The sequence below is a fragment of the Rattus norvegicus genome, chromosome 17 (genome assembly GCF_036323735.1).
Source record: "Rattus norvegicus strain BN/NHsdMcwi chromosome 17, GRCr8, whole genome shotgun sequence".
NCBI classification, from domain to species: domain Eukaryota; kingdom Metazoa; phylum Chordata; class Mammalia; order Rodentia; family Muridae; genus Rattus; species Rattus norvegicus.
In genome coordinates this window covers 56,767,128-56,788,330 of record NC_086035.1, presented here as the reverse complement: position 1 = coordinate 56,788,330, position 21,203 = coordinate 56,767,128, and the positions used below count along the sequence as shown (strand labels likewise).

General features: G+C 40.1%; 1 protein-coding gene and 1 long non-coding RNA gene across 6 annotated transcripts in view; one reads left to right on the top strand and one right to left on the bottom strand.

Annotated features, from left to right (window-relative positions):
- Zeb1 (zinc finger E-box binding homeobox 1) overlaps positions 1–21,203 on the top strand; it is a 166,759-nt gene that overhangs the window by 22,825 nt on the left and 122,731 nt on the right.
- LOC120097729 (uncharacterized) lies at positions 544–17,342 on the bottom strand. 2 transcript variants are annotated; one of them, XR_005495347.2, is made up of 4 exons: positions 11,322–17,342; positions 9,401–9,811; positions 7,645–7,715; positions 5,782–6,068 (listed from the first exon to the last, which is right to left on the bottom strand). It is a non-coding gene; the product is annotated as an uncharacterized LOC120097729 (long non-coding RNA). The 2 variants fall into 2 exon arrangements; XR_010059214.1 differs by having other exon boundaries at positions 544–9,811.

Here is a 21,203-nt window from a genome sequence, read left to right as displayed (position 1 = left end):
TTAGATAGTCTCCACTTGGATCTGGGATTCACTGATTAGATTAGGTTGGGTGACTGGTGAGTCTTAAGGATTTGCCTTCCTCTGCTCCTCAGGGCTGGGATTACAAGCGTAATAGTTTTAGTTTTATAAAATATATTTTAACTGAAATAGAAATATTTCAGCTTTCCCTTCTCTCTTTTCTCCCTTCAGCCCCTCCTGTGTCTCTGTCAGCTCTCAAACTGATAGTTCCTTTTACATATATTACTAGTATTATGTGTGTGTATATACATACGTATGTATGTATGTATGTATGTATGTATGTATGTATGTATGTACACAGATCCAAACTTCTGTGTGCTTTGTTATTGCTTGTGTTGGTTTCAAGACTGATCAGTCTGCATTCAACAACCAGTGAAGGGCCCAGCTAGAGGCAAGGCCCACTCCACTCAGTTACCGGCTGCCTGTAGCTGTTTTCCTAAGGTGAGACCCTGCGAAAGCTTCCTCCTTCTGTATGTAGTGCCACTGCTGTTGCCATCCTTCTGGTCGTGTCTCTGCCCTATTTGTAGGAGAGACTAGAACAGACATATACAGGTCTTCTTTTTGCCCCTCTCCCACAGGGTTCCCTAAGTCACAGATACAGAGCTATGATGTAGATGTACCTGTCCGGGCAGGGCTCCTGAAGACCTGTTGATCTCTGCATTGTGTCACAGTTACCTGTGGGTGTGAGGCTAACATTTAGAATGTAGTAAGGAATTCTCCTACTCTAGCAAACTGATGGTGGCAGCTTGTTTTCTAGGGATCATGAAGCTAGTTAGGTTTCCAGAACAAGACACGGTTTCTTCCTCTTGAGTTGGCCGTATGTCCAATTAGACAGCTGTTGGTCACCACCCACATATGAATGCCACATTAGGGTTAGGTATTCCTTATGGATATCTGGCCTTGTAGGCCATTGTGGTTCAAAAGCATTGCCGCTGTGTAAGACTGTTTAATTGTTTCCCTTCTTTGGCAGCTTGCATAGTATTTTCTGGTATCATGGAGACTAGACACAGCAAAGAGGCTTTCAGGTCAGATCCAGTTTGAATCCTTCACGTTTTGTGTCATAGTAACCTACCCTCGACCCCTAGTAGGCAACTAAGGTCTGTATTGTTCTCAGCCTCTTTTGGACTACCTTGACTCTGTAAAAGGAGTCTGCTTGTGTCTGGCACTGGGGTTTTTCTTAAGTCTGTGTCATCCTAAGTGGCTTAGACATGTGCGTGTGTGTGTGTGTGTGTGTGTGTGTGTGTGTGTGTGTGTGTGTGTACGTACCACACTTAACCCGTGTTGTGCATACCTTTATGTAAACATGATTCCTTGAGGCTTTACCAAATAACCTTGAAGTTATTTGTTCCTGTACCCTTATCCTTTTGTATTGTGGGTAGGGTCAGTACCCCTGGTTTTTTACGTGGGTCCTGTTGAATACCCATCTTGGGTCATCACATTGCATGACAAGCATATTACTTACTGAGCCATTTCCCTAGCTACAATCAAATATATATCTTTCAGAATGTAGATCATTTTCTTCTCCTACATACCTAACACCTCTTTAAAATATAGGATTCTACCCATATCTGTGTGAGTCTCAATGTAACAGAATGTTTGGTTAGGGTAGATCCTTAAATTTTATCTACAAATACCACTTGACGTTGAAAAATTCCTTTTAAACTAAAACTCCATAAACATTCATATTGCTCCATTATAATTGTTTGGTGGGAGGTAGCATCTCTCCTTACATTAGACATATTATTTTTCATCATGAATATTTGCAGTCAGGTGTTCTACCTGTCTGAATGTTTATATCTTTATCTTCATGATAGAGTTCCAGGATAAAAGTTGTTGGGCATGTGCCTCATGAGGCATAGTCCTTTAAAAACTTTAAAAACATTAATGCATGCCCTCCAGTAGGATTCCAGGATACTGTCACAGGATTAGTGGGGATGTGTAGCAAATGAACACAGGGTTTTAACCATTGTTGTGCCATGTTCTGGGTAATGTATCTCTCATGTGGACCATCATGACACAGAGATGGCTTCTCACTGCCCTACAGCCCAATTCTCACTGCATAAAACCGGTTTAAGAATGGCCAATGCTTGTGTCTTACCACCTGGCTTTTCTGGGGAAAATAGAAGTAAGAGGAATTCAATGTAGCCAGAGACTGGCAGATGTTAGAGAGGATGCTAGGGATGATGCACAACATACATAGTTTTAAAAAGACTTCGTTTTTAAGCATGTATTTTTCAAGTGTGTGTGTCCGTGTGACATGACACACAGGGGAAGAGCAGAGGACAACTGTGCAGGTGTGTTCTCCTCCCAGCGGGTGGGTATCAGCGGTCAGTCTCAGGCCGGGAGGGTTGCTTGTGTGTGCTACACCGCTGAGCCTTCTGGCTGGCTCTGGCTGGTCCCTTGCACGCGTCCCTGTAGGCATGTGGAGAGCAGAGGACAGATTGCACGAGTTGATCCTTTCTTCCCAGCATGTGGATTCCTGGTCTAGACCTGTGGTTTCACATCTTAGCGAAGAGGAGGGCAGGTGAGCTTCGACAGCTGCTCCTCAGCATCCGTGATTTTACTTCCACACCGAGGAAGTGTAAGAAGTGTGATGTTAGAGTGTGTGACTTCTGAAGAAGTTGTGTTCTCTGTAGGTTTCAAGTTACAGAGAAACTTCAAATACAAATTCACTTGTTCACAAAATAATGTTTTGACTATTTTCAGGCTGAAAAATTAAATAAATATTTATGCTATGCAACATGATTTTACTATGAATATATTGTGAAATGGCTTAATTAAGCTAACAAATGTGCTACCTCTTAGTTCTTATGTTGAAGAAACCTAGTCTTCCTAGCCATATTCAAATTATGTTATATTGTCAGAAACTATTCAGCATGGTAACTTTTGCTTCTTACTGCATTTGATCTTAGCCAGAAGGCAGAGAAGTTATAGATCTTTACTTGTGAACTGAGGTTTTGCTCTAATTGAACCTCAGCTCTCCACTCCTATGTTCTTTTCTAAGAAATGAATTCTCAGTTCTGCTGAACAGTTTATTTCGTCTATGTTTTAGAAACTAATGTCTTATCAGATATATGATTTTCAAATATTTTTCTACCATCTGATAGGCTGTCTCTTCAGTCTTGCTGTGCAGATATTTTAAGTTTATAATGCCATTTGTTAAGTTTCTCTCATCTCTGGTTTGGACTCATGTCCTAAACAATCATTGCCAAGGCCAATGAAAAGCCATGTCCCTCCATTTTCTTCTCAGGTGTCTATAATTTGCAGTCTAATGTTTGAGTTTTTAATCTAGTTTGAGTTGAATTTTGCACACGGTGTTAGGTTAGAGACCTGTTTCCTACCTCCTGCCTGAGATACGCGTTCAGTTCCACATCTTCCTGGGAAGACTCTTAGCTGTGTGCCGTTAGCATCTTGTTCATATTTCTAAAGTGAATTGTTTTGTGGGGAGATGGGGCCAGGCTGTCCATCTATTGGAGTTTGGACTAGCCTGTTTTTCTTTCAAGAAGCCAGAGTGTTATCTCTGCCCTTATTCAGAGGAGGCTTAATCTCCATTAATAATTTAAAGAAGCAAGTGTTATTAATGGTTGTGGGAGAAATCTGACTCTAGCTTGTCTCTGCTGATCAAGAGCCAGGACTCCCTTTCCAGAGTCTTCCGTGAGCTAGATCTCAGTATCACCCTGCAGCAGAGAGGCTATGTCTTCAGGTGCTTGGTTATTTGTCAGGACAGCTGAGAGGGTTGGTGCATAAGCACGTCTACACCCAGCTTCCCAAATGAAGGACAGAGGAGTGGTTTGCTAATGCCTGAAGGCTATCAGGAAAGCTACTTGCTGATTTTGGGTCACTTAAAAATTAGTCTGCTTTACAAAATTTGTAATTAGAGATATAAATTTTAGATATAATACAATCTACTATGTGATTAATTCCTAAGCAGGGAAGACATTACAGATTGGCTAAGGAGTGGTAATCTTGCAACTTTTCATTCTTGGGGTTCACTATTGAGAGCGCCCTGATAGAGGGTTAGTTAGAAATAGTGAGTCCATGGCTTGATGGAATAAATAATTCATAGCGCACAAGAAGCGGCCCTTTCTCTTCACCAGTCCTTTCTCCTCATTATGTTCACTCCGTGTCTTTCAAAGGCCCCTTTACAGCCCAAGAGCTGCTCTGTGTGAGCATGGAAGGGCTTGGGCACCATTTCAGCCACAGCTTAGCTGAGCCTGGGGGTCACGTCCGAGAGTGAAGAATGTCTTCAATGTGTATTCTGTGGTAGCAACTGAGAAACACGCTAGCCTAGCTGAGATCTAGAGAATCACAGAGTCTCACGATAGGTGCTCTACACTGCTAGCCAAGTACGGTTTTACTCCTGAAACGCCTCTCAGTGCCTATTTTAAAAATTGTTTTAAAGTTGAGTTAATCACTGAAATTCTCCTTTTTTCAGAAACTTTTACTACATTAAATAAAATATCTGGTACAACATGAGATTTTTACATTCTCTTTAATTTTTAAAGTCTTAATCTGTAAGAAACTTGAAGATTTGTGATATTTATATGGAATTCTAGCTCTTCCTACCTTTTATTAAATACAAAGTAGGAGTTCTGCCGTGCAGACAGGGACTCTCAGTGGCTTGGTAGCGCAGGGCCCTTGCCTTGCACATGGGAGTTTGCTGATTGCGACACGGCTGGAGGTGGTGTTTGCCCTTCATCAGTAAACCTCACCTTAGATCTGGTGGGAAGACTGTGATAGCCAGAGCTGCTGTAAAAGGGGAATTTATGTGGATTAAACACATTTCACGGTATAGTAAGACACTGGGGTTTATTAACAGACACTTAAAGGCATTGGGTTGTAGTCTAGACCCCTCACAAGGACAAATATCTGTGAGCAGGAGTTCTGCTGGTCATCAGGACACAGTGCTTCATCAGCATGTTTGTCCTTGGGCTGTAAGTGCTATAAAATGGCTCAGTTGGGTAGAATTCAGTGTTTCATGCTCTGTTATATGTATTTCTTCATATGACATGGACTACAGGACGCAGAGTCTGCAGAATACAAAGCTAATAACCTAAGTGCTATGTTGTCAGAAGGAAAACCAGCCTGTTGTCCATTTGCCCATTCTGCAGTAACTGCTGCCCTTACTGTTCAGGACTTAGTGACTTCTCGAACAGTAACTTAGAAGGAATAGTAATTTTGTGACACATTTTGACTTAAATACTGAGTCATGTTTTGATTTTCAACTTAACCCAAATGGAACCGTCAGCAGCTCTGAAAAGTTAGGCTCTACTGTGGTTTTCCATTTCTGTTTCAGTAGTCACTGAGGCCAAATGTTCTGAAGCTTTACTGGACATCAGATTCTGGTGGTGACAATTTTGAGATAGATTTTTAAGGAGTGTTTCTTTCAGTTAGTATTGCTATAGAAAACAGCCTGGAAGTTTATTGGCTGCAAACAGTACTCATTTACTATTCTGCCTTTGAGGGCTGGCTCCGCCTATCCGTCTGTCTGTCTGTCTGTCTTCTTCAGCCCTTTATGTTCTAGCATGGACACTGGGAAAGGCCACACAGTGTGTCCTCCTGGCTGACAGAGGCTGCACGTGGACCTCCTCAGAGCATGGTAGGGATTCAGAGAGGGGTTCAGAGCTGCACCCTGTTTGTTGGTTTGTTCAGTCATTCTTGTCACTCTGAATTTCTGAGAATGCTACTGAAGGATTTCATGAGTAACTGCAGCAGACTCACCCCACGTGCCAAGGGAAGGTTCTAGAGTCACTGTGCTCCTGAGTGCAGGGCAAACGAAAGCCACACTCCACAGGCTTCCCTGCCCCGTGACCCACCCTGTGACTTAGTATTCTAACAGTGTGTTCCAGAAGATAGATGGTTTCACTGCTCCTTCACAGAACAAATCATAGCACCGACAGAGCTCAGGAGGGAAAGGCAGCCCGAAAGCCACTGGCTCAGCATGGGCTCCCATAGGTGCTGTCAGTCAGGTCACTCGTCAGGGCCACCTGGCAGAAAGGCTGGTCCGCAGTAGCCTTCATCCTCTGCCTGCTTCTGGCAGATCCCGAGGCCTGAGGAGTCAGAGCAACAGAGGTCTTCACCAAGGCGACCTGCAAGTCCACATCTGAGAAGCTGTACTTTTCAAAGTCTAGATTCTGAAGTTTCCCAGAGTACATTCTGCCCATTTTGTTGGTTAAATCAGGTTCTGTGACCAGCTTAAGTTAAGGGAAATGTGTCCGCTATGACAAGAGTCTGAACAGAAGTGAATGGACAGGGATAATTAATGGGACTTGCATGGTGTTCCAGGCTTCCCATGGGGTCTCAGAATGTATCGCCTGAGACATAGTTACAGACATTTTAGTAATACACAGTAATTATCTCCAGTCTTCATTCTCTCTACTCATCCTTTATATTTTATTTGTCAAGATATTCTAGTAGTTTCAGTCTGAAGTTAGAACAGTTATATTATCTATAGGTCTCCAAGTGATGCCATAGCTAATTATACATAGCACCATATAGGCTGCACAGCACCTTACATTTTAAATAATTACTTGCCATAGTTAAACACTATACATTATAGTCTACTTTACATTTCCAGGAATAATCTTGTAATAATAATAATCTTTTTAAGCAATCCCACCCCTCACCAACACACTTTGGTCAACTCCAGATTATTTTTATGATCTGTTCTCCAGATCACTGGCCATTTGTGTTTAAAATGCTAAATAAAGAAAGATATTAATTTTCCAATGGTTAGGGTATTTTTTTCTCCCCATTCCCAGGATGATAGAAATGAAAGACAAGCAAGCACTTAATCAGAGAACCATCCCTCCACCCTCGTGGTCATATTTAGGAAAGACAACAAAAACAAAACACTTCTGTGATTAAAACTGTGGAGCTAAGGTTTTCTTCATGAGTCAGCTGTTGTGTGTCTCTGACAGTACAGAGTCTCATGTACCAGATCAGAGTCACAGGAAACTGGTCCTCCCTAAAGAAAAGTAAATAAAAATGCATCTGATTTGCTCCAGGAGATAATATTGAGGACTAAATTGGTTTTAAACAATGTTTTCAAAAACAGACAAAACATTAAAAGTCTGCAGATAGGCATAAGGAAGAATTTTGGAACTGTAAAACTTGTTAGCTATTAATATATATGAGAAAGAGAAAGATGTGTGTATGTGTGTGTGTGTGTGAGAGAGAGAGAGCGCACACATGCATGTGTGTGTGTGTGTGTGTGTGTGTGTGTGTGTGTGTGTGTGTGTGTGTATAGTAGAAGAGGGGAGGCTGGGTATTTGGGATTTTCTTATTCTTACCAGCTTGACACTTAGAAGATAAATTGGAACAGTTTTGTTTCAAATAGTATTCCATGAAGAGACACTTTTCCATTATGGTAAGAGTTTGCTTTTGGATCATTGGTTCTAGAAATTGATTCTTAGCTCAACTAAGAGACTGAGAAGGAAAATGTTTTGCAAAGATAGCTCCAAGAGTTCTTATGAAGCAGTTTCTGAAGCAGTGATATTTCTTGTGATTGTCTTATCAATCCAGCAATTCAGATCTAGTGCAGGCCTAGGTGTTTAGCCCTTTAGGGAAATACCTAAGGCTGGAGGAGAGTTTGTGCACACCTCAGTGGCAATGGTTCTACCTGACCTTGGATCTCACCATATTGTGGTCATGTGGCATCATTCTTCTTGATCACTGTCAACTTTCTGGGGAAGATTCTGAAATAAAGATTTTATGTGGATTAGTTGTTAATTGTAATCAAGGGTCTTTAAAATAGCCTATGCTGATCATTGAACTAAGCATGTTACGTTTGGCATACAATTGGCCCCTTCATTCTGCTTTATAAAACTCTTCAAGAGACAATTTTAAGAATAAGAAAATTATGAATATTGAAAGACAAAAATGAAGAAGGAAAGGCAGAAATACTGTTTTGATATAAATATACTATGTGTTGTGTTTTTATTCTAAGTTAAGAAGCTGCTCACTGTTACCAGAAGTTTGTACCTGCTTGTAATCATCCGCCTCGCAGGGCAGTTGCCTGAGACTACAAATGCAGCTCAGGGAAGAAGAGTAAGCAGCTGCAGGGAGCTGGTAAGCCAGCTAGGAGGGAGGACAGAGAACCATAGGGACAGAGAGAGTATCATCCTCAGGAAAGGACAAACTTTGAGTGATCCCACTGAAGCCAGGAATGAGACAAGGCTGCCCCCTGCCCCCACTTCTTTTCAGTATTATGCTGGAAGCAACAGTAAGGCCAGAGAAGAAAACTGACGGGATACGGACAGGGAAAGGAGACGTTGTCTGTTTCTGTTTGCAGATGATGTATTCTACATAAGAGATCCCCAAAACCACCAGAAAACTTGTAGAAATGAGGCCCACTTTCAGCAATCTAGCAGGATACAGAATCAACAAGCCAATAGCTTTTCTATACAGCAACTACAAGCATAGAGAAGGCGATCATGGGCACACTCGAACTCATGATAGCCTCAGAGAAAAGAAGGGAAGCGTGAACACACCTAACAGAGAGGCAAGGAACCTCTCCAGTGGAGCATGGGAAGTGGAGAGGAGCCCCATGTTCATGAAGTGCTAGAATCATGGCAGGCGAGCATGAGGGCGGGCGAGCATGAGGGTTTTACAAAAAGCCAATTACAGATCCAGTCCAGTCCCAATCAAAATCTCCATCTCATTCGTCACAGAAATAGAAAAAAAACACCCTAAAATGGATATGGAATTCCAAAAGACTGCAGATAGACAAAAAGAACAAAAGTAATGCAGGAAGAATTACCATTCCAAGTCTCAAGATACAATACAGAGGCATAGTGAGTAAAACAGAATGGTACAGGCAGAAAACAGACATGTGGGTGTCACTCGCAGAAGAAGGACATCAGAACCAAGTCTTGTTACCTCAGACAGAAATGAGATCCAAATGGAAGGATCCCACTTGTGAGACCAGAGACAGAGAGTGCTAGAAGACACCTAGGCAGTGTTCGTATGACACAGGGAGGAAAGGACCTTCTGAAGAGTCCATTGGCTGTCTTTTGAAAAGTGGGACTTCATAAAACTGTGCTTTTTAGTACAGTTACAGACAAAATCAAGGGAAGATGAAGACCTCAGAATGGTAGAGAGTCTTTGCCAGGTACATAACTGACAGAAGATTAATATTCAGAATACACAAAGAATTTAGAAAACAAAGGTTACAAAATGACTCTGAGATCTTTACTGAGAGTTCTCAGAAAGAGAAAGAAAAATGGCTGAGAACTATCTCAACAGTGCTCATCAGTCCTGGCGATTAGGGAAGCGCAAATCAAACAACTTTAAGAGTCCCATCTTATGCTAGTCACAATGGCAAGGACCAACAGGCACACCCAGTGGGGTGCTCTGTCGGGCTGTGGCAGATGCTGCTTACTTGCTGTTAGTGGATTGCAGGTTGGTCCACTGATAATCCAGGTGGAAAATGGTCAGCAAGCCAGACATGCATCTCCCACGTGACCCGGCAGTGCCGCTCCTTCACATATGCTCAAGGAACAGCACCCTGCTCCCACAGGTGGGCCATGCTCACTGCTGCTCCATTCACAGTAGCCAGGAAATGCAAGCATTCTACATGTCTTTCAGCAGACGAGTAACGAAGAGGCAGGGCATGTACACTACGGAATGTTACTCAGATGTTAAAAAGACATTTTCAGGTGAATGGATTGAACTCAGAAACGGTGAGGTAGTCCAGATCCAGGAAGGCAAACATCGCATGTTCTCCACATGTTTTCTTCTTTGTGAGGCCCCTACCTCCACATGTTCAGATGTGACCACAAACCCAGCACATCTAAAGAAACCAGAAAAGTTAGAGACCATTGCTGGAGGGGGACAATAGAGGGGGAAACAGCAGGTTACAAGTAATCTGACCAGGGGGTGGGAAAATTAGGAAACTGGGGGGAGGGATAAATAAATAAGGAGAGAGGCAGATAAAGCAACAGTAAGGATGTCTAAAAGAGTTTTATTTTTTTTCTAAGAATGGGAGAAATAGTCTTCCCCAGGGAAGAGCAAGCCAGTTGGTTATCTAAATATTCCTGAACATATATATACACGTAGCATTATACAGATTGAGCCAAGTTGTACTTATGTAGGAATACACAGACACATGCACACATACATATACACACATGCCCGTTGTGTGAGCACACATATATAACAACTGTTGGAGGAAAAGAGGTATGAATTTGAAAGAGATCAAGGAGAGGTTACATTTGGAATGTTTGGAGAGGGGAGATGATGTCACTGTTTCAATTTTCAAAAAAAATAATCTTTAATTTTTTTAAAAAAGAAAATCAAAAAAAATAAGCAGGAACAAGATGCAGCTGGTGTCAGAACAATATCACCTCTTAAGACCTCGTATGAGTACCCAATTGGCCCATGAAGGTCCTGACAGAGGGACGATGTGGGTGATAATTGATCAAAACAGCTGATTGGGAATAATGGCATGTTTTAGATATGCTCTTCCTTATGACTTAAAATACACAATCATTGTAGGAAGATGTGAAAACCTATGACAAAAATGCATCTACCACATGACCCAGCAATACCACTCCTTAATATATGCTCATAGTATTTTTAAAGCCAGAAATGAAGTAAAAATAGATTTTATAATTTTCTATAAAGCAATTGAGTAATGTTAGTTCTTTAATATCCAACTCATTTTCAAGTGGGTGCAGTTTAAGTCCTAGTAAAGAGGGTATCAGTTATCTCACCTGAACCCCATCTCTCACCCTGTCCAAAATATCAGTGTAAAAATGGATCAAAGATCTTAATCTAGGACCTAGAATTATTAAACCAGGAAAAACATTTAACCAGGTACAGACAGGGACTTACTGAAAGACCAGTAGCTTAGTTAACAATGTTGAGAGTAGAAAAATGGGGTTCTATAAAGTTAAAAGCAAGTCAAGAAATGGGAGAAGTCTGCCAGCTGTGTGTCTCATAGGTACTGTCTAGAATACACAAGGAACAAGGAAGCAGACAGTGGTTGACTTCTTTTGGAATTAGGGAAAGCATAAAACTACAGTAAGTCTCTATCTCCAGACAAGAAGATGGCAGTCACTTAAGAAAACAGTAACACATGCTTAGATGGAGGAGGGAAGAATCTTTTACACAATATCACTTGGGGTTGTATAATGTTCTCTTTCAAATCCTAAGTGAGAAACTGAAATTCCTCGGCCTTCCTGTACACAGCACAGTTCCCATCATGACAGTCCCCCACCCCTCAGACCTCTTTCTGTCATGTGCAGTGTTACTTAGCTCAGGTAACATGACCGATCCTCTGCGCACCGCACAGGCCTTACCGTACTCGGCTGCTCTACTAATATAGTCTTGTATTTGGGGCCACTCTGCTTCTCTTGAGGCACATGGACTGCTACTGGAAGAAGAGCACCTCTTTAACAACCAGCAGATCATCTAGCCTCGGCACCACAGGATATGAGCACATGGCTGGCTGATGAAATAGAATACCTATAATGTGTGGTTTCTTTCTCATGGCTTAGTCATAAAAGCTAAGTTAATTTGCCAAAAAAAATGCATTATTTTAAGGTCTTAAAATCTCTTAGGAAGACGTTAATTATGTTATGTCATCTTGACTGAAATGTCTTTCACTATCTATATACTTTGAGTTTTCAGATTTGTGAATGTCAATATTTGCAGTTTATGCATTTCCTTGCCAGCTTAGTTCTTTGAGCAGGCCCTAGATTTCTCATTATTTGGTTCCTTTCACTGAACCTCTTTATTATATTTGCAGTGTGCCCTGTTGATTCTTTGCTCAGGATTGGTTTGCTTGTGTGCCCCCAACCCCTTCCTTAAACAAGGGTAACAAAGTAAGTAAATGCTTGTGGTATGGTCTGAGATGGCTAGAATCTTGCTATATAGAAGGTCACGCATGCTAACTATCATGAAGAAGCTTGTTTAAAAACACTTGTTTAAAGGACACTTTCAATCTACCACTTTTTTCAGCACTATTATGCATTGAGCCCCTAAGCTTGTGAACACAGATACCCTGCCCTGATGCTGTAACATTCCTTAAAGACATAACCTGTGCACAATTTGGTATTAAGAAGTTCAAAGCACTAACACCCTACATACATTTCAGATGTGAAGTTACTTCTCATACTAGATGGTAAAGCTTTATCTTCAAGTAAAAGGAATGCTATTACTGTCTAGTGCTTGTTTAAGAGAGAGAGAAAAGCAGAGGCCAACGAAAACTTCATCAAGTGCTATAGAATCTCAGATTTCATCCAAACTTTTGCAAAAACTTTTAAGTGATGTAGTTTGCTGGTATTTTTTTTTTCTTTTTTCTTTTTGGAGCTGGGGACTGAACCCAGGGCCTTGCGCTTGTTAGGCAAGCACTCTACCACTGAGCTAAATCCCCAACCCCTTGCTGGTATTTTTTGTGTTGTGAGTAATGTTCCTTAAAATGAAAAACTTAGTACTTTCAGAATTTATAATAGCTTTTATTTAACCCATCTCTAATGTACAATTCATGTAATAAGCATGCTAAAAATATAGTTAGTATTGTAGCATTTCAGCAGAAAAGCAAAACACAGCCTCCTTATCTTTGGGACTGTTCCTCAGAGATACCAGCCACTGACTGAGAAGATCCTCCTTGTATTAGCCAACTCTACAGGGTTTCCAGGAGTGAGGTGGACTCATCAGGCATGTGATTTTTTGATTTAAGACTTATGTTTAAAAGAGTAATAAATGGTAAGTACAGGTGAGATCTGTCTAACTCTTCCTACAGAAAGAGATAACCTTTGTTGTTCATTGAAATTTGACTATAAGCACTTGAAGGATGTGCTGTTGTTAAATACAGCAATGCGTTTTATCGACTGTTTTTGCATATTTGACATTATTTGGTGCCAATAAACATTTGTTGTACATAATTTAAGCTTTGAACTCATTTGGAATCTGGCTGCTGCTTCTTCCACTAAGGCTCTGAGGTGCATCATTAAGTTATTCGTTTGAGATCTCTGTGGTTTTTTTTTTTCAGTTGAAAATAGTTTTTCCTCTCATAATGTATCCTGGTTCCCCTGCCTCCGTTCTTCCCGGTTCCTCTCCACCCCCCCCCCCCATCCAGATTTATAATAAGATAAAACTAACACACTGGAATGGATAAAACGAACGGAAGAAGCCAAGACATGACACAGCTTGTCTCACCACACACTCTGGGCTCCCAAGAAAACAGTAAACTGGAAAGGAAAGGACCTGGTTCAGGCCGTGTTTGCTGTCTCTGAGGTCAGGTGTGTTTTGCTCATGTTGAGTTGAAGGACTTTGTGTTCTTGGTATCCTCCATCCCCTCTGGCTCTTACTAGTATTCTCTGCCTCCATTTCTGACTGACCCGAGGGAGGGATTTTATGGAGACCTCCCATTTTAGAACTGAGTGTTCCAAGGTCTCTCACTCTGCATAACACCTACCTGTGGGTCTCTATTTGTTTCACACCTGTTGCAGGAGGAAGCTTCTCTGATGCTGGCTGAGCAGGGCACTCATCTATGAGTGAAGCAGAATGTCATTAGGAGTCATTTGTCATTTTATTGCTAGCTGTTCGCTAGTGCTGTCTGTCTGTCTGTCTGTCTGTCTGTCTGTCTGTCTTTTAGTAGTATTTGGTTTAACTCTAGGTCCTTGGGCCAACTAGTCTCAGATTCTTGGTCACTCAAGCAGTATCAGGTTCCCTCTCATGGAATGTGTCTTAAGTCAAACCAGACATTGGTTGGTTACTCCCACAAGCTTTGTGCCACCGTTGCCCTAGTGTCTCTTGCAAGGACACCATTGCCATTTCAAGGGTTTGTGGTTGGGTTGGTATTCACATTTCTCATGGGTCACATGCAGAATACCTTTCTGTACTAAAGACACTAGCTAGACCGTAGGGTGAAAGCTCTGTGGAGGCACCAGCTCAGCTTCTCTGTGGTGAATGAGTTGTATAGATATTGCCTTCAGTAATGAGGCCTTGCTGTCCGTTTGTGAAGAGAAACCTGTAGTCTTAGCCTAGATTGTTTGGGGATTCTCACAGGATATTTTTGACCAGCACTCAAGTAGATGTTGAAGATTCCCAATACTGGAAGCTTCATTTAGTGACAAGAGTTGACCAGTTGGGGCTCTGTTTCTCCCATTATTTGGTGATTTCAATTAGATTGCCTTTATATGTGTAAATGTAGGCATTTATAACTTTAAGCTAGTTTGCCATTATTTTCTAGGCAAAGTGTGTTATACTTTATTCTTTTTCCTCAGTAACATTTAGGATGTTAGATTTATGTTAAAGAGGCAGGTGTGAGCTCTCTGCTTTGTCCAGTGAATGAGCACTGGTAAATCTGAAGACTATCATAAATACCATAGCCTAGTTCTTTCCAAACTCTGAAATCTCTGTGACCACTACTAAAGTCACATTTGGCAGTCCACCATTTCCTTCCTCTTGAATGAACCAGTACAAAATAGGAAGTTGCCAGGAAAAAAATAGTGTAAATAGTCACTTTATCTTTTCTCCCACAACCCTGAGCTAGGCTAACCGTGTCCACTAAGAGCTCAGATACTTGTCTGCTTGTAGAGGCTTTGCTTACAAATTATTACTATTCTCTACCCAAGAAAGGATAAAATATGGATCTTTGTTTAACTCTTCATTGACCTGGGACCCCTCGTGTGTTTCCATCTGTTCCTGTACTGTGGGTAAACTGGGAAATAGCTGTACACTTCTGGACTGGTTGCATGTGCTTTGGAGAAGGAAGTTAATTCATCACTGAACTTTTAAAACTCTAGTTTTGACAGGTGTGGTGGCTCATTCCTGTAATCCCAACACTCAGGAGACTGAGGCAGGAGGATCATTGTAAGTTCTAGGCCAGCCCGGGTGTATATATAGTGTGCTCCAAGCCAACCTGGTCTAGACTAAGACCCTTTTTAAAAAAGGATTTTTAAAAGGAAGTGATTCTGCTTCTTCTCGAGATGATAAGATGGTACTGGTATGAATGCGCAGTATCTTACATAGGTGTCTGTGGTTTTTCTGTTAATCTAGTTCTTTCAACATCGGACTAATCCTACTGAGCTATATACATGTAGGATACACATTTATAGTAGACAGTCACACCAATAAAATACTGAGACTGTCACTTTGTGACCAAATAGAATATAAGTAAAATGCCCTATGCATGTGTATTTTTGGCGCCATAGGATAATCTTTTGCCCTTTAAAATAATAGGTAGCCAAATGTTGTACGCCCTTTGGTTTCTATCCTCTGACAGAATAGAAGCTGAAAGGGGGTACGTGCTGTGTGTGACAGCACTAGTGGGTGCAGTGCTACTCTGTTCACAGTGCTGTGTGTGACAGTGCTGATGGGTGCACTGTTCATAGATGTGTTGTGATTTTAGATATCACTCAGGAAGTGCTATTTTGAGACATACAAAATAAAAAGCATGCTGCACTTTACTAGAAATGTCTGAGTCTATATATGTTCTGTATTTGGTGTGGGAGTAATTGAGCTCTTAATCAACTCTAAACCTGGGCCTTGCGAAACTTCACACTCAAGGCTCCTTTTCACTAAAGACATTTTTATGTGACCCCCAGCTTATAGGCGTATAACATAGGTATACAAATCAAGCACTGATAATCGTGAATACATTTCAGCCGTTGTTTGATGTGCATGTAGTTTCCTTTTATTCAGATGAAAGCGAACACGCACACCAAGGAGATGGGTGTACTTGTTTTTTCTTTTTTCTTTTTTAAAACTTAAACTCTGGTTGAATATTGAAGACTACAGAAAAAGAGCATACTCACTGTTTTTTAAAGCTGATTGCTTATCAGTTATAAAATCATTTACAATTATCAATGCTGAGCATGCCATTAACAACAATCCCTAATGTAGAATATTGGAAATTCTATTCTAATCCTGATTGAAACCTCATCAGTAACATGATAGAAATTAAAAAGTAAATATTTTTAACACAGTACATTGCAAAAAATATATGAACATGCTACACGTTGAGAAATGGCAGTAGGAAAATACTTAACAGTCTTTGTTTTGTAATCAAACCACTGTGCTACATACGTAAGTGCAGACACCAGTGAGCAGCAGAGCACTGCTGTCTGTCCTGTAGCCTGGAGTCCACACTGAGGCCCTTCACACAGTAGGGAGGGCTGTGCATGCATGGCATGTGCAGTGCACAGTACACATGCTGTGTGTTCAGAGCTGCAGGACCATCGCAAGATGCAGGGTGCGATGTGCTGCCAGAAGACCTGCCCTCACTACTGCCTGGGTCCTAATTAGCCTGGACCGTTGCACGCTCAGAAACCTTCGATGGTTGACAAGTCTTTGCAGCTCTCACTTTGTTAGCCTCCCCCTTTAGAGTCACCACTCAGTTTAGGAGCGGGGGTCACAACAGTGTCTCAAGAGTGTCTTCTTACATCTGAACAGTACGGTATTCAGGCCTTTTCTTGCTGCCCAGGTACATATATAAAATACAAATATGTGTGCATTGTATTGAGAAAGGAGAACTGCATCTGTCACCTGAAACATGGAGACCTTTGATTATGCAGTGCTGTACATGCTTAAAATTTAGATAACCACAGAAAGGATGGGAGGGAGAGAGAGAACAAGGTGGTACCACGAATGAGAGAGAAATGGATGTGAAACCATGGAACATGTAGGGAATTCCATTTCACGAATCCTTTTCTCTCTAACTTCATGAAGTATACTGTTTACATTTTCTAAGGCTTATGGGCTATCTGAATGCAGTCCTAGACATCGATGTTAAATGGTGAAATTTCTTATATTTCTTCCAGGGTGTCTTTTTCTTAACTGCAGGAAATGTATGTAGCATCATTACTCTTGGGAGTCTTAATTTCATTGATAACTGAGACTTTCGGCAAACAATAGCAGGTTTCTGGGTCTGTTTCTTTCTTTTTAAAATGAAGGTGTGTTTAACTTTAAAACTCTTACACATGTATTAGGAATGTTCAACTATGTGCAAACACATGCATGTATAAACCAGTCTTATGGGGCTCACCCACTGAAATGGGAAGCCACCTTGTGTGTAGGTGTGCTAGAGGGTGTTTAAGAGGATGTTTGTCTCTGAGACTTGTCAGCTTTGTGTCTTGCATTAAATTGAATTTTAGCCACAATGATTGTGGTCTTTAGAGTGAGTTGACATGTTTACAGTTGCTTCTCTCCTGATGAAAGCAGGACTTTGAGAGTATGGGCATGAATTCCATGATCTGTCATTTCTTTTGGCTAAGGGATTTCTCTCTGCCCTTCCAGATTGAGGACACAAACCCTTCCACATCCATATTCTGTGTTCAGTCACTGCTTGTTTACAGGCTTTATTAAACTAAAAAGAAAAAGTATTTTTCACTTTAGAGAAAGTTTGGTCTAAATCCAGCTTCTCAGATTGGCTCCATATGATATCAGCCTGTTCAAACACTTAGCATGCTGTATGTAGGATGCTTGCTTTTATGGTGGGAATCCAGTTGTTCGTGTAACATACGCCACACACTATGTGCTTCAGTGTGCTTGTTTATGTGGTGAATATCCAGTCATTTGTACAACACATTTAACACATACACACACACATGTGCCCCATAAAGTTTTATATTATAAACCCTTTAAGAAAAGAATCTTTCCTTTGTAGCTCCATAGCACCTACGACTGAACTCTGCTAGTCTCTGAATAGTGTGTAAATGTTATACCTATTAATGGTTTTAGGTGACTTAAAGCCATCAGACATAGCAAATAATGGAATGTCCTGTTCTTAAGATAATAAACTCTGAATGACAATATGATTAACACTATTAAAGGTTTATTCTTAACTATTAATAACTCTATTAAGGACTTCTTATGAAGTCCATTTCATTTTGGTTAGCTCATAAGCTGATTCAACCTATAGCCTCTCTTACATAGTACCTTTGTAGCAATTTCAGGTTATGATACAAGAACATTTAATGAGTGGAAGGATGGGTGGGTGGGTGGGTGGATGGGTGGATGGGTGGGTGGATGGGAGGTTGGGTGGATGGATAGGTAGATGTGATTGGTAGATAAATGAATGGATGTAAATCCATGTGATTGTTCATAGACTCTGGGATCTGAGGCCTTTAAGTTGTCTGTATGTGCGCTTAATCTCATACCTACTATGACAACACTCGGTTTCTTTCAGTAGTCATTTTAATATTAGAAGCATCAAAACAGATTGTACAACTGAGTTATAATAGAGACCAATATGATTAGCTACCATAAATGATTGATAGAATCTCCAGAGAATAACTGTCAATTAAATGTGGGCTGGAGGAATTGGTGTGGGAAGGACTAAAGCTCTTTCATACTATACTTGTAAAAAAATGGATAACCATTGTTCCCCAATACTAAGATGACATTTCCAGTCATTGCCTGTGTCTGCAGTGTAACCTTGAGTCTTTTCGGATGGTACATAGTACCACAAATAGTTGATGGCTCAGTATTTTGTAAATATGAATATTATAGTCACCCTCTTTTCAGATGTTATAATTGGCTCTCAGGGAAAGGCAGCATTTGGTGGCATTTAACTTTGCCTTTTGTTTTCAGTGATTTTTAGTGTCATTGTTCTTTATCAGCTGGTGGACATGGAAACAACTTAATAAAGTTTGGGTAATTTAGTGTTCAGTTTAAATTTTCAACTGGCAATTGACCGAAATTCCCATCTGAAGACATGAGCGCCCAAATGCCATTTTGTGATTTGGCTACTGACTACCCGACATAGGAAGGAGCCACCGAGATTAATGGAATAACTAGCTCTCAAACGGAAGTCAAGGGTAAGAGTCTCACTTAACTTGTATGTGCATTTATTTGTATAAAGCATATATATTTAAAATAAAGTTTTATTTTTATTCTAGGATGTACGACCAAATATGTGAGTTTTATGTGCCTATTACACTTTTTATGAGATGAATGCAGAGAACAGCCTTACAAGAGATTTCATACATGCAACGTTAAGGACAACTAGTAAAAATGTGCAAAATTTAGTTTATATGATTCATACAAAGTTTGACAGGTTTAATTTTTTTAGTTCTACTGTAGCTTATTATCTTCAAAATAAGATGTTATAAATATTGCTTGAATAAAATCAAATTTTAAGGATATTTATACCAAACTAAATTTGCCTATATAATTTCTAGGTATCTCTCATGGTGTATATTGGATGATGCTTTTTTTACTTTGATAGCAAAATAATATAAATAAGGAACAACTAAAATCTGTTTACCTTCAGAATGCTGCTATCAAAGTCAGGATGGAGGTGAACCTTTATTCCCAGCCCCCTCGAGATGGAGGCAGAAGGGTGGAGAGTTTGAGGTCCACCTGGGCAAGAGGCTTACAAAACTACTTCTGTACATTGAAATTTGCTATTACAATAGTCTTTGTTTCAAATATTAATTTTTGCAAAATTGTTTCTATAGCCAAAAAGCCAGATTATCTATTCATAATACCAAACTTTGGTGATAAAAATCAGGTACATCTGTCTTTTTTAAATGTTTACATTGAAACAGGAACCCCGGGTTGCTTCATTTTGATACACTGCAAATGAACTTAAACTGAGATTTTATTTGAACAATGTATTTGGTGTCTACACATTTCTTCATATGGAACCTCTGTTATGTTGGGTTCATGATTACTTTGGTTTAAATTTGGGGAGAGCAGCAGTTACAATCTAAAGACATCACTTATCAAAGCCTACATCATTGTCTCCATGGTCACAGTGTTTATGATCACTGCAAAATAACTGGTTAAGACCAGCATGTTTAGGCTGAGCCATAATTCAGTTGACCATTTTGCTATCAAACAGGATTTTGAGACTGAAATAGTTTTATTAATTGTTAGTCTCATTAGTTTAGTAATCTAAATTAGTTTAGTAATTTTCCTTACATAACTAGAGACATGAAGAGTATATTCATTTTACCTTGACAAGCACTGACCTTAGCATCTCTCATGAAATCAGTCAGTATTGACTGTACCAAGTACTCTACATCACAGTGTCTCCCCAAGTCCGAAGGCAGAACTGCAGTTGCAGACAATCCCGTGGCAAAGCATGCATTGCTGTGAGCAGAGAAGCAATCAATTTAATTTGTCAATAAACCAGGTTTTTAAAAGTAAAGCAATAACTTGTTTCTGAACTTTTACATTACAATCCTATTAATTAAATGATTTTAAAATAAGCGCTTGGAAAAGCTTAGTTCTGACCATGGAGAAATAAATTTTTATACTTCTATTATAGTTTCTTAAATTTCTTAAGCATTTGCAACAGAGACTTGTGAAAGCTGAATTCTTAGGAGATAATTTTGTCTGTGGGATAATTCCTACTGGATCCTTTGGTATTTCAGAAATTATATATGGAGGACTCCAAGTTCTTCAATTAATAGAAAATTATATGCAGACATTTTAATGAATGATTTCTTCATCAATTTTATTCCTGTTAAAAGAATGTAAAATTTATGTTCTTACATATTTATTTTAAGATGTATGCATTATTAAGTTTTGAAAAATAAAATGTTTGGTCATTTGGAGATCTGAGATTGGCACTTCTTGATACGATCTCAGTTGACACACTAGTAAATGTTTAAAAATAATAAAGTTAACTGTTTATCATATGTTAGACAATGAATATTTTGAAAATTCGGGCTGCTTAGGTATTAACTTACCATCTGTTAAGTGCACTTCGCTGGCACTGAGTGTCTCCTGCATGTTCATGTGGAGCCTAGACTTCAGGTCGTGTGTGCCCCAGGCTCTGCTTTATGTCTGCAACCTCGGTCTCATTCTCTGACCCTTATCAGACATGTGACATCATTATGAACTGGCCAAAATCTGAAAAGCTCGTGTTTTTAGAATTAATGATCCTTCCCTAATTTACTATTAAAATATTTAAACATGAAATAAAACCCAGTGTTTTTCAAGTAATAAAATCTAAGTACCCTTTCCCCTCAAAATTATGTGAGTATATCTATATGTACGTAGAGGGCCCCAGCTGTCTCTTTCTTACTCTGATTTGAGGGTGTCGGTGCAGAGACAGGCCCACTTGTTAGTAGAGGAGAAGTTGTCTTCATAGTCCCTGGAGGGGTGTCCTGGGGAGATGGAAATGCTCTTCGCTGTGTAGTATGCCTTGAAATGTTAATGGCATGGCTTCTTTGACCACTCCTTTGGGTTCTCTGTGTTGGCTTTGAATGGTCCAAGATGTC